Below are 13641 nucleotides of genomic sequence, written 5' to 3' on the forward strand. Positions count from 1 at the left end.
TGATCTTTTTTTAACCTTATTAACTATCTAATTATGAGTCTGGCAGCGGCTTACCCCTCCTCTCTTCAATGAGAACATGTGAACATTCAGCTTAGTGGCAGGGATTGGGGAAGATAGCTTTGGGTTGAACTAACGTTGTACATGTAGATGGCTCTCCAGACCTGCTGAGCTCTAAGGGTGCTTTCATGTGTGTTTTACTATGGATGGAATTGCTTTTGTGTATTTTGGCTGCAAGGTTGCCATAGGTGAAAAAAGAACATTTTAAGGCAACTTGTCATGAGATTTTAAAATAAGATCTTCTTTTTCATGTTCCCCAGGGGACTTTCTTGCCTGCAGGGATGGTGAGGATATAAAGTTTAAAAGTGTCTCCTGCCAGCTCCGTAAGTAGTCCCTTGGGTGGAGAGCTATACTTACCTAATCCTGTCTTCTTCAGCTGTAATCACGCCCTCTCACATGATTGACAGCTGTGATTGACAGCCCTCGTTACAGCTCTGCTCTCTAAGTAGACGGACAGAGCCATGGCATGGCTGAGGTGATTTGATTACAGCCGGAGAAGACGGACTAGATGAGGATAGCTCCCCCCCTAGAGGACTACTTCCGGGGTCAGAGGAGGAGGCTTTTTAACACCATATCCTCACCGTTCCTGCTGGCAGAACTGTCTGAGGAGGAAGATTTTACCATATGTAATGTGTTTCCATGCATTATGTATGGTAAAATCTCATGACAGGTTCTCTTTAAGGTAAATTAGTTTTTTTTGTTTTTTTTTGGGCCACAAAAAATAAAGAGGGCCCCATCGACACCCTAAGGCCATGTTCACACATGTTTTCTGGGTAGACATTCCGCACATTTGAATAATCCGGTGGGAGCTAGGACCTCTCAGAAATTAGCTATTTCATAGACGGCAATGCATTTCTGAGCAGAATACGCTGAAAGAATAGACATGTCAATTCTTGGATGCCAAAACCGTGATTTCCCTTTGTGTGCACAGTGCAGCAGAATCCCATTGAAATCAATAGGACTCTGCTGCCAGCGGAAAATCTGTGCAGAATATTCTGGCGGAAAGCCGCATGGACATTCCGCCTTGTGAACATACTCTAAGGCCATGTTCACACAGTGTAAATTTTGTGGAAAACATGGGCATTCTGCAAATAGCATGTTCTGTCAGCGATAGATGGAAATGCATTTCCGAGAAATTATGCCAAAAGAATTAAGTTCATTCTTTCGGAGGAGACCATAATCGAAATTTCCACGGTAGAATCATCTGCTGCAGAAATTCTGCCGTGCACACATTACAGCAGAATCCCATTGAAAACAATGGGACTCTGCTGCAACGGAATTTCAAAGCTGAATTTTTCTGCCGGATTACGCTAGAAAATTCCATCATGTAAACAAGGCACCAAATTTTCGATTAGCTCTTGTTCAGATTAATCGTCCTACTGCCCATCTGTTTACACATGTTTATCTTCCACTTTTTGACTCCTTTAAAGTTGGGACACTCCCTGAACCAATGAGAAGTGACGGGTGTGTTCACATGTAGCCTCACCATCTGCACCAGTCATGATAACCACTTCATGTTCGTCCTCAGTGCAGGGCAACAGGTAAGAACTTTTATTGCCCTTATTCTCAAAACCAAATGAATACTATAGATGTTAAAATATAATGTGATCAGCTTTAGAAAATATAACATCCATTTTACTGGATGTTGTTTATTATTATCTATTACTATTGTTCGGCTTATATGTTTCTATTAACTATTAATGTTATTTTTAACATATTTTGTATTTTTATTTTCTTTCTTTTATCTATTTTGGTTTACTCCTTCTAACCACCTGTTATTTTTATGATAGTCTGAATGCATTTGTAATCTATGATTATTTTGGCAGATGTGAGCCCTCCTGAATCCGATATATATATATATATATATATATACATATATATATATATATATATATATATATATAGTCAGATATGTGCTCCTTGGAATCTGTGTTTTTTTTTGCTATAATCTTCATTTTTATGATAGTCCGAATGCATTATTAATGTATGTTCTGATTCATATATTTTCCTAATTTTAAGATGTTAGCTGTAATACAGTAATGTGATAGGAAAATAATAGCAAGAAATTGAAAATAAAAATGTTACTATAATTCAATTTCATAGTGAGGTTTTTAATCAACCAGGGTGCCTCCAGCTGTCACAAAACTACAACTCCCAGCATGCCCGGACAGCCAACAGGAAAGGGGATATGTAGCTGATCGCGGGGGTCCGCGAGTGTCGTCTACTGCTAAACAGCATGCACTCCATTTATTTTTATGGGCTATGGGAGCGCCAATGATGCCCGAGTGCTTCACTCGGGTCTCTTAGGAGCTCCCATAGAAATCAAGGAAGCACTTGCCATCTTCTGCACGTGCTCCTCACTCAGAGCTGTGTCCCGTTCCAGAGATCACGGGGGGTCCCAGTGGTCGGACCCCCCCAATCAGCTACTTATGCCCTATCCTATGGATAGGGAATAAGTTAATTTTGGCTGCAGTACCCCTTTAATGGGAGTAATAGCTGCATATCATAAAACTGCTTTGAGACGACCATCCCAAATTGTACAAAAAAGGGGTCTTCTGGGTGGTGGTCTTGATGAATGCATAATAAATGTGGTCTGGGTATAGTGGTCTTCTCAAAGAGTTTTTACTGTCAAAACCACAAAAACCAGGATGGCACCCCATGGGACCCCTTAATAAGTCAGCGGGATCCGTCCAGCGCATGGGTGACTGCTGTTAGATTTGGCACCATGTTATGGGAGGAGATTTATCAAAACCTGTGTATAGGAAAAGTTGAGCGGTTGCCCATAGCTACCAATCAGATCGCTTCTTTTATTTTTCAGAGGGCTTCTTAAAAAGGAAAGAAGTGATCTGATTGGTTGCTATGGGGAACTGGTCAACTTATTCTCTGAACAAGTTTTGATAAATCTCCCCCATTGTTTCTATTAAGAAAGGAAACCACAATGCAGATGTGAACAAAGCCCTGGTAATGCCACTAAGGCCCAAACCATGTTGTCTGCACATAGCTTAAAGGTTTTGTATTGGCTCTTTCTCACGGCACGCAATATACAACTTCCTTATTGGGCTGTAATAGACATCGAAAAGCGTATTAACCTGTATTATAAATGCTGAACAATGACTAATATATGTTGTCTTTCCTCACAAGGAGTTACCTGTGCCACATGATTACATATAGAAGTAAATGACGAAAGATAGGTGCACCTGTTATGTTGTTGGGTACATCAGTATACACGTCTGTAGTATAACTCTTTTGGACGGGAGCAGTTTCCATCCAATACTAGGAGCCAAGGAAGGAGCCGTATAATACTAGGAGCCAAGGAGAGGGATCTTTGACGTTCACTGGAAAAACGGTATGTGTAAAGGACCTGATGAAGAGAGGACTTCACTTCTCGAAATGCGTACACCAAATAAAGATTTGTATTATTTTTCATAACAAGTCTGGTGACGGATAGAGCGTGTTCACACTGCCGTTGTGCTCTGGTAAAGGGAGGTCTGTCGGCAAGTCTGTCAGACCAAGAGAGTTGACTGGAGAAAAAAATACTGCATGTCCTTTTTTTCCCACTCAGCTCCGGTAAAATACCGGATCACCAACGGCCGTTATTCAAGTCAATAGGATCCGTCTGGACCCGGTGGTGTCAATTGTGCTCTGAGCTGTTCTGGGTCCATTTGGGGCGCAAAAAAAAAAAAAAAAAAAGACTGGGATGGAGCATAACAGCAGTGTGAACTTAGCCTAAATTGTTGCCTTGCACATCCACCTTTTTAGTGATCCTTGTGGATCCCTCTCCTTGGCGCCAAGGCCTCCTAGTGGGTACTTTAAGCAAACGAGGTCCCATATCTCAGCATCCAGGACCCCTAGAAGAAGGGAAAAGGCATGTGATACTGGGATTTATAGCAATCAAACCTCAAGAGAAGCCAAAAGGTCAATTTTAGAGAGACATAAAATGGCCACAATTTAGACCCGGAAGAGAAGAGATTACACTATAAGGGTACGTTCACACATACAGGATCTGCTGCATATTTTGACCCATTCACTTCAAATCAGCCGCAGAAAATATGCAGTAAAAATATGCAGCAGATCCTGTACGTGTGAACGTGTCCTAAACCTATAGTTGGAGATTTATCAAAACCTGTGCAAAAGAAAAGCTGACCAGTCGCCCATAGCAACCAATCAGATCGCCTCTTTTATTTTTTTAGAGGCCTTTTTCAAAATAAAAGAAGAGATCTGATTGGTTGCTATGGGCAAGTGGTCAACGTTTCCTGTGCACAGGTTTTGATAAATCTCCCCCATAGTGATGTCAGTTCAGTTCAGTGGGACTGCAGAATCTTCAGGTGTTAATACAGACAGTAAAATGCGCCCATATTAACAAAATCCATCCACAGACCATCATGTCCTAGTACCAGAGGTGTAACTTGTAGCTTCTGAGCCCCAAAATCTGCAACAGGGCCCCATGTGCCAATTATAATACTGGTCTCTTATGGGGAAGATGTCCCTTGGGGCCCCCTTAGGCACCAGGGCCCTGTTGCGACTGCTTCCTCTGCACCCCCCCTAGTATGCCTCTGTCCGGTACTGGGGTCCTTTGTTTTTTTTTTTTGCATATAGAAATATGTATATGGGTGGATCAGACCAGACGGCATTGCCCATTGTTATCTCCTGGGTGGTGTTGATGTCACCGTCATCGAGAACTTGCGTTGTTGCTGACATCAGCAGAGTTTGTGCCTCTTCTGTATCTCCTCCTGAGCAGGGCGCCTGTTATCACACTTACCTCCTCTCCTGATAAAGACGCTTTTCTGAGGAAAAATGTAAAATCAGACCTGACCAGATACAAGTTTTACTCAGAGTCCAGGCCTTCCCCATTATAACACAAGTAGTAATGGCAAACCAATATAGAAATTCTATGGATGTGGCTATAGAGGGTGCAGAGGTAGCAAATGCTTTGGTGCCATAAAAGGGGTACTCCGGTGGAAAATAATTTATTTTAAATCAACTGGTGCCAGAAAGTTAAACAGATTTGTAAATTACTTCTATTAAAAAATCTTAATCCTTCCAGTACTTATCAGCTGCTGTTTAGTACAGAGAAAGTTATTTTCTTTTTTTTTTTTATTTCTTTTCAGTCTGACCACAGTGCTCTTTGCTGACACCTCTGTCCATGTCAGGAACTGTCCAGAGCAGGAGAGGTTTGCTATGGGGATTTGCTTCTGCTCTGGACAGGCATATTGTAGTTTGCCAGAACTGTCCAGAACAAACCACAACTGGATCCAACATGTGCAGTTGAAAACATCTCAGGGATACTCTGCAGAACATCATTTCTTTTTTTTCAATCAACTGGTACCAGAGAAAGTTAACAGATTTGTCAATTACTTTTATTAAAAAATCTTAATCCTTCCAGTACTTATCAGCTGCTATATGTTCCTCAGGAATTTATTTTCTTTTTGAATTTTCTTTCTGTCTGACCACAGCGCTCTCTGCTGACACCTCTGTCCATTTTAGGAACTGTCCAGAGTATGAGCAAATCCCCCAAACCTCTCCTGCTCTGGACAGTTCCTGACATGGACAGAGGTGTCAGCAGAGAGCACTGTGGTCAGACAGAAAGCATAATTCAAAAAGAAAAGAACTGCCTGTGGATCATGCAGCAGCTGATAAGTACTGGAAGGATTAAGATTTTTTAATAGAAGTAATTTACAAATCTGTTTAACTTTCTGGCATCTGTTGATTTAAAAAAATATATATTTTTCAGTGGAGTACCCCTTTAAGCTGCCCATGTATTACCAAGAAAATTGCACAGCAGCCAGATCACCGACGGGTTTTTGGTGCCTCGGCACCTTTAATCATGGCTGCCATGATTAAGGGTGCCTAAGTGCCAGAAACACATCGGTGTTCCGGCTGCTATGGATAGCTTAAATAAACTGAGAAGATTTTAACAACTACACATGCTGGATCCAGTCGTGGTTTGTATTGGAGGTCTACTGGTGTCCGGGATCGGGGACATAGAATCCGTGCCAGAGTTAGTGAAACTCAAGAGCGGGGTGAGCTTGACCGTAGGGTTGCCACCTGGCCGGTATTTTACCGGTACGGCCGGTATTTTGGCTACCCTGCCGGTATTTTTATATGAAGAATACCAGCAATGCAATGGCCGGTATTTATCCAACCAATCTTCCAACTCCCGGAATGTTGCACTATATACTAAACCAGTGTTTCCTAACCAGAGTGCCTCCAGCTGTTGCAAAACTACAACTCCCAGCATGCCCGGACAGCCAACGGCTGTCCGGGCATGCTGGGAGTCGTAGTTTTGCAACAGCTGGTTGGGAAACACTGACCTATACTATATACTACTATATAGTCCAACATGCAGTTTTCCTTTGGGGCAGCTGCTGAGCCACAGGCTGTATCAGGGCATGCTGGGAGTTGTAGTCAGTCACTAACTGCAACTGCCGAATTTAATTTAAAAAAAAGCGATCAAAAAGTCCCATCAAAACAAAAATGGTACTGTTAAAAAATACAGATCGGGGCACAAAAAATTAGCCCTCATACAGGCGTATAAGGAGAAATAAAAAAAAGTTATAAGGGTCAGAATAGGACAAAATTTCCCCGTATATGTCATACATACATAATTATTTATGCAAATTTACATGGCCGGTATTTTTTTTGGTGTCAACCCTACTTGACCTACACTTTACTTTACTGTGCATTTCTTCCTTGCAAGTAAAGCAAACAATCCTACAACAGGGAATATATTTCTCCAAAGTGCAGGTCAGCCGTTCAGGGCCTTAGTAAAGCTGGGTGACAAGTTGTGCAAGAGATGAAAAGGTGGGCAATATTAATTATCACCCAGCTTTCCGAAAAAAAGATGTAACTAAGCACCAGCTAAGTGGACGACTCCTATGAGGCTTTTAGCTGTGAGTAGAGATGCTCGGTAATGGCTGGACGGGTTCTTGCACCGTTGAGCTCTAAGATCACTTTTCAAGTGGGGAAAAGTCTCTTGCGTCATTACAACTGGAAGTAAGTTGTGGCCACATACCTCTTGAGCAAGGTACCGGACAGAACTGCACCCTCCAGATCACAGCTCAGTACAGTCATTCACCAGTCATTGCCCGCTGACATGTATGTGCACATCTCCATTACCAAAACTTCAGCAAACCCCATTTAAAATTCAGAATAAATTAAAAAAAAAAATCAGTGTGGTGTGAAGGTGAGGTGTATGGGGCAGAGGTTGTAGCCCAGGGGCAGATGTTATTAACCCCTGAATGTTCGTGACGCCAGGGCATGGTTTTCCCGGTAACCACACGAACGGTAGCACCGCTATCCCAAGGTTAGGCAGGGAAATAATAGTCCAAGACCAGGTAAGGGTTAAGGGTAGCTTTACTGAGGTAGACAGATGGTAATAGTTACAGCTAGGCCAGGATCCCAGAACGGTGGCCAGTAACAAAGAAGGACCTCGCAGCTTGCTGGGACTTGTAGTGACTTTGATAGACTTTAGTTCAGCCACGCTGACTATAATAGACTTGACCAGGGGCGGACACAGACAACAGAGGGCCCCTGTGCAAAGAATGTGCCTGGGCCCCCCCCAAAAAAAAAAGTAATATGCCATAAAATTGCACTGCAACTCACATTAATCTGCATTAGATAGGCAGCAGTTCCCCCACATTAGGTAGCATAGATTCCCCACATTAGGTAGCATATATTCCCCACATTAGGTAGCATTGCATAGTTTCCCCGCATTAGGTAACATAGCATAATTTCCCCACATTAGGTAGCGTAGCATATATTCCCCACATTAGGTAGCGCAGCATATATTCCCCACATTAGGTAGCGTAGCATAGATTCCCTACATTAGGTAGCGTAGCCCCACATTAGGTAGCGTAGCATAGCATATATTCCCCACATTAGGTAGCATGGCATAGATTCCCCACATTAGGTAGCGTAGCATATATTCCCCACATTAGGTAGTGTAGCAAAGATTCCCCACATTAGGTAGCATAGCATATATTCCCCACATTAGGTAGCATAGATTCCCCACATTAGGTAGCATAGCATATATTCCCCACATTAGGTAGCATAGATTCCCCACATTAGGTAGCATAGCATATATTCCCCACATTAGGTAGCATAGATTCCCCACATAAGGTAGCGTAGCATAACCCCAACAAACAAACAAACACACACACACACACTCTCACTCACCCACACACTCTTACTTGGCCTGCACTACTTACATTTGCCCATGGGGACTTCCTGGCAGAGGTGTGCGCTATAAGTGACATCATCGCACGCTCTGCGCTGGACGTCAGCGTCCAGGTGCTTGCGATGACGTCACTCACTGCACGCACCTCAGCCAGGAAGTCCCCATGGGCAGATGTAAGTAGCAGTTTAGTGACTGGGCAAGACTGGTTTCCCTGTCATATGTGCACTGGCAGGGCTGCCATCAGAAATTTCGGGGCCCCTTACACAACTCAAGGCCTGAGACCCCCACCGATCACCTCGGTTGAAGTGGTTCTCCAGCTGTTGGAAAGCTAAAACTCCCATCATGTCTGGAGAGCATCAGGCAATGGGAGTTGTAGTTTTGTAACAGCTGAAGAGACACAGATTGGACACAGTTTTACCCATCATCACTGCAGAACTTACAAGTGACTACAGCTCTGATGGGACAGTCATAAGAACACACAATGATGTCAGTGACCTGAGTGACGTCTTCTTTTCTTCTTCATCTCGTCCAGAGACCAGGTCTTCCCCCAGCTCCATCTTCTCTGCAGAGTCTGACATCCAGACATCATTGGCTCCTCACTGTCAGCAGATCCTCATCCTCTGCATGAAGACAATAATCATTATAACCTTGCCAGAAAGTGTAACCTAAATAAAATACTGCCCCACACTGTACCCTGAATATAATACTGCTATACACTGTACCCACTAAATATAATCCTGCCACACACTGTACCCTGAATATAATCCTGCCACACACTGTACCATGAATAGCATACTGCCATACACTGTACCCACTAAATATAATACTGCTATTCACTGTACCCACTAAATATAATACTGCCCCACACAGTACCCTAAATAAAATACTGTCACACACTGTACCCTAAATAAAATACTGCCCCACACTGTACCCTAAATATAATATTGCCAGACACTGTAACCTGAATACAATACTGCTGTACACTGTACCCACTAAATATAATACTGCTATACACTGTAACCTGAATATAATACTGCCACACACTGTACTCCGAATATAATACTGCTATACACTGTACCCTGAATATAATAATACTATACACTGTACCCTGAATATAATACTGCTACACACTGTGCCCACTAAATATAATCCTGCCACACACCGTACCCTGAATATAATAATGCTATACACTGTAACCTGAGTATAATACTGCTATACACTGTACCCACTAAATATAATCCTGCCACACACTGTACCCTGAATATAATACTGCTATACACTGTACCCACTAAATATAATCCTGCCACACACTATACCCACTAAATATAATACCTCTTATCCTCTGTGTCCTCATCATTCCTCATCACCCCCATAACCCCTGCCAAACCTCTCCTCAACACTACTATAACCACCCCCGCACCTCTCCTCATCATTACTATAACCCCCCCACACCTCTCCTCATCACTACTATAACCCCCCCCCCAGGCACCTCTCATCACTACTATAACCCCCCCCCACACCTCTCCTCATCACTACTATAACCCCCGCACCTCTCCTCATCACTACTATAACCCCCCCACACACCTCTCCTCATCACTACTATAACCCCCCCCCAACACACCTCTCCTCATCACTACTATAACCCCCGCACCTCTCCTCATCACTATTATAACCCCCGCACCTCTCCTCATCACTATTATAATGCCCCCTGCATATCTCACCACCCCCATAACAACCCCCTGCACCTCTCTTCACCCCCATAACACCCTCCTGCACCTCTTATCACCCCCATAACCCCCCTGCACCTCTCATCAGCCCATAACACCCCCCCCCCTCATCACCCCCATAACACCCCCTGCATCTCTCATCACTCCCATAACACCCCCTGCATCTCTCATCACCCCCATAACCCCCCCTGCATCTCTCATCACCCCCATAACCCCCCTGCACCTCTCATCACCCCCATAACCTCCCCATGCACCTTTCATCCCCCCATAACACCCCCTGCACCTCTCATCCCCCCCATAACACCCCCTGCACCTCTCATTACCCCCATAACCCCCCCTGCATCTCTCATCACCCCCATAACCCCCCTGCACCTCTCATCACCCCCATAACCTCCCCATGCACCTTTCATCCCCCCATAACACCCCCTGCACCTCTCATCCCCCCCCATAACACCCCCCTGCACCTCTCATTATCCCCATAACACCCCCTGCACCTCTCATTACCCCCCATAACCCCCTGCACCTCTCATCACCCCCATAACCTCCCCATGCACCTTTCATCCCCCCATAACACCCCCTGCACCTCTCATCCCCCCATAACACCCCCTGCACCTCTCATCACCCCTATAACACCCCAAGCACCAGTTCCCCTGCACCTCTCATCACCATTGTAGTCTGCAAACAACATAGCCCCCATCCAACCCCCCCCCCCCCCACACACACACACACACACACACCCCGTTCACTTACTCTGCCGGGGTTCGGTGCATCTGCTGCTCCTGTCAGAGTGTCACTGCACGGGGAGGATCCGTCGGGAGGCTGCTGGACTGGAGATCGCGCCGGGACAGGTCAGGTGACTGGAGTAGACGTGCGTGCCTGCGCGGGGCACGTCGACTCCCATCAGCCCCTGGCCTGTCCGGCCCTGCCGTACTTCTTAAGGGGCCCGCGCCCTAGAAAGAGCGGGCCTCATAGTCCTGCGGGCCCCCCAGACTATGAGGCCCGGTCATAGTTCTGACGGGTACCCAGCCAGGAGTCAGTGAGTGACAGTCGCAGTCACTCACTGACTAGCCGGGAAAAAAAAAGTACAGGGACGTCCGGGCCTCCCTGAAGCTCCGGGCCCCATACAAGTGTATGGGTTTACCCCCTGATGGCGGCCCTGTGCACTGGGTCCGATGGTAGGACCGGCCCAGCGTGTGAGGGCGGGCCGGGCCCCCTCCCACGCTGGGCCCCTGTGCAGCTGAACCGGCTGCACAGGCGATATGTCCGCCCCTGGACTTGACTGTAGGTAGTGACAGCAGACAGAGATGACTTGACTTACTGGCATGTGGCAGTAGGTAGACTTGAGGCCTCCAGGTGTGATGGACACTGGCTCTGAGACATCTGATCTTTACTGTGCCTCAGGATCAAGAGGTGTGGCAGAAGCAAAGCGACAGATTGTAATAGCTGCCCCTCTTATATAGGGGAGCTGAGCCAGAAGCCCATAGGTCAAGCTGCAGGTCACCTGGTTATGCTGGTGCTCTCTGGGTAACAAACACATCATGTGACTAACTCAAAGGTCCTTAAACATCCTTTATATATAACACACATAACACTATACATAATATATATTACTATGGGGGAGACACTGCAGGAGAGCCCCTAGAACACAGAGGGACTCAACCTGACAGGGCCTAAGTGTAGTACAGGATTACATCCCGTACTCGGACATCACATCAGCAATTAGGGGCCTGCTGCCCCCATATCTATTAGATAGGGCAAAAATCTGCTATAAAGAGCCTTTCTGGACGACCCAACAGCGGAATTCCACAGAAAGTCCTTAGATTTGGATAGGCTCTATGGGGGAGATTTATCAAAATCTGTCCAGAAGAAAAGTTGCCCAGTTGCCCATAGCAACCAATCAGATTGTTTCTTTCATTTCTCAGAGGCCTTTTCAAAAAAATGAAAGAAGTGATCTGATTGGTTGCTATGGGCAACTCGGCAACTTTTCCTCTGGACAGGTTTTGATAAATCCCCCTATATGTTGCCTCATCTCTCCTCTGGCGATGCTGCATGTGTATTGAACCCTTGTAAAACCTACAAACAACTGACAACCAAAAATGGTATATTATATATGGATACAAAACACTGAAATCTCTAAAAATGATTACATACTAACAAGAGTAGGCCTCACAAATAAAATAACCCACCCTTAAAATACACCAACCCCAAAAGCGAAAACAAAGATGGGGAGCACCCTCAAAGAATAATCCCCTACACAGGATACCAATCCAGAAAGTGTGACATATAACCACTAGAGATGAGCGAACTTACAGTAAATTCGATTCGTCACGAACTTCTCGGCAGTTGATGACTTTTCCTGCATAAATTAGTTCAGCTTTCAGGTGCTCCCGTGAGCTGGAAAAGGTGGATACAGTCCTAGGAGACTCTTTCCTAGGACTGTATCCACCTTTTCCAGCCCACCGGAGCACCGGAAAGCTGAACTAATTTACGCAGGATAAGTCATCAACTGCCAAGCTGAGAAGTTCGTGACAAATCGAATTTACTGTAAGTTCGCTCATCTCTAATAACCACCATGCAGCACGCTATCGTGCCAGTGAAAAATAATAACAATGTACTTTACCTAACTGGGACTACCTGGGGGGTCTGTGAGTGCACCCCACTACCATTCTTCAACTCTTCGTCAGGAGTTGCCAATGTCTGAATAGGCCATCAATGTTAGATCGACAGGGATCCGTCCCCAGACACCATCACTGTTCAACGGATTAAGGGTCTAGTCACATGGCAGAATTTCCACCTCAAATTAAAGCCCATAGACTTCTATGGGATTCCGCACTCCCATTCACACTTCTGAATTTCCGCAAGCGGAAATTCAGAAGTATGAATGGGAGTGCGGAATCCCATAGAAGTCTATGGGCTTTAATTTGAGGTGGAATTCTGCTGTGTGAATAGACCCTAAGGCTGGGTTCACACTGCGGAATCTCTGGGCAGAATTTCTGCCAGAGATCGAGCTGGCGGCATTAGGACCACGCGGACTGCATTGCCGTCCCCATGGGCAGCAATGCATTTCTGAGTGGGTCTTTTGGGAGATTTGCTCAGAAATGCATTGCCATCTATGGGAATGGCAATGCAGTCCGTGCGGTCCTAGTGCCGCCGGCTTGATCTAAGGGTTTCACGGCACTTGTGTCCCCACTGCAGTCTCTTCAATATTTATACCCACGCACCCTTGTCATTGCACCCTTGACAATGCAACGTTGCCCAGTTTACTTAAATGGCACGAGTACATTCAAACCGCTGATCAGTAGGGCTGCGGGAAATCTAAATCTAATATAGATGGTCTATTCGCAGGATAGGCCATCAGCTTTCTCAGACTAAATATCACCTGTTTTCAAGCTGTTTTCAAGTCCCTCTCTCACCCATTTAACCCAGTGGTTCTTAACCTTGTTGGAGGTACTGAACCCCACCAGTTTCATATGCGCATTCACTGAACCCTTCTTAATTGGAAAAATAAAATATGATTTTTTCAAATTCAAAACATAGGAGGTATATATTTAAGTATATATTTATACATGCGCAGGCAGTGTTCCCCCACACATTAGGCACAGGCAGTGTTCCCTCACACATTAGGCGCAGGCAGTGTTCCCTCACACATTAGGCGCAGGCAGTGTTCCCTCACACATTAGG

The 13641-nt window shown here is 45.2% G+C and overlaps 1 protein-coding gene across 3 annotated transcripts in view; it reads left to right on the forward strand.

Moving 5' to 3' along the window:
* Positions 1-1487: 1487 nt before the first annotated feature.
* LOC130291318 (5-aminolevulinate synthase, erythroid-specific, mitochondrial-like) overlaps positions 1488-13641 on the forward strand; it is a 29271-nt gene continuing 17117 nt past the window's right edge. The window contains exon 1 of one of the 3 annotated variants that reach the window (XM_056539963.1): positions 1488-1598. The gene's annotated coding sequence lies outside the window, so the exon portion shown is untranslated. Of the gene's footprint in view, positions 1599-3272; positions 3404-11930; positions 12060-13641 lie in introns of those variants that run through there. The other 2 variants (XM_056539965.1, XM_056539964.1) reach the window with 2 other exon arrangements.

The sequence above is a fragment of the Hyla sarda genome, chromosome 9, assembly GCF_029499605.1.
Source record: "Hyla sarda isolate aHylSar1 chromosome 9, aHylSar1.hap1, whole genome shotgun sequence".
Lineage (NCBI taxonomy): Eukaryota > Metazoa > Chordata > Amphibia > Anura > Hylidae > Hyla > Hyla sarda.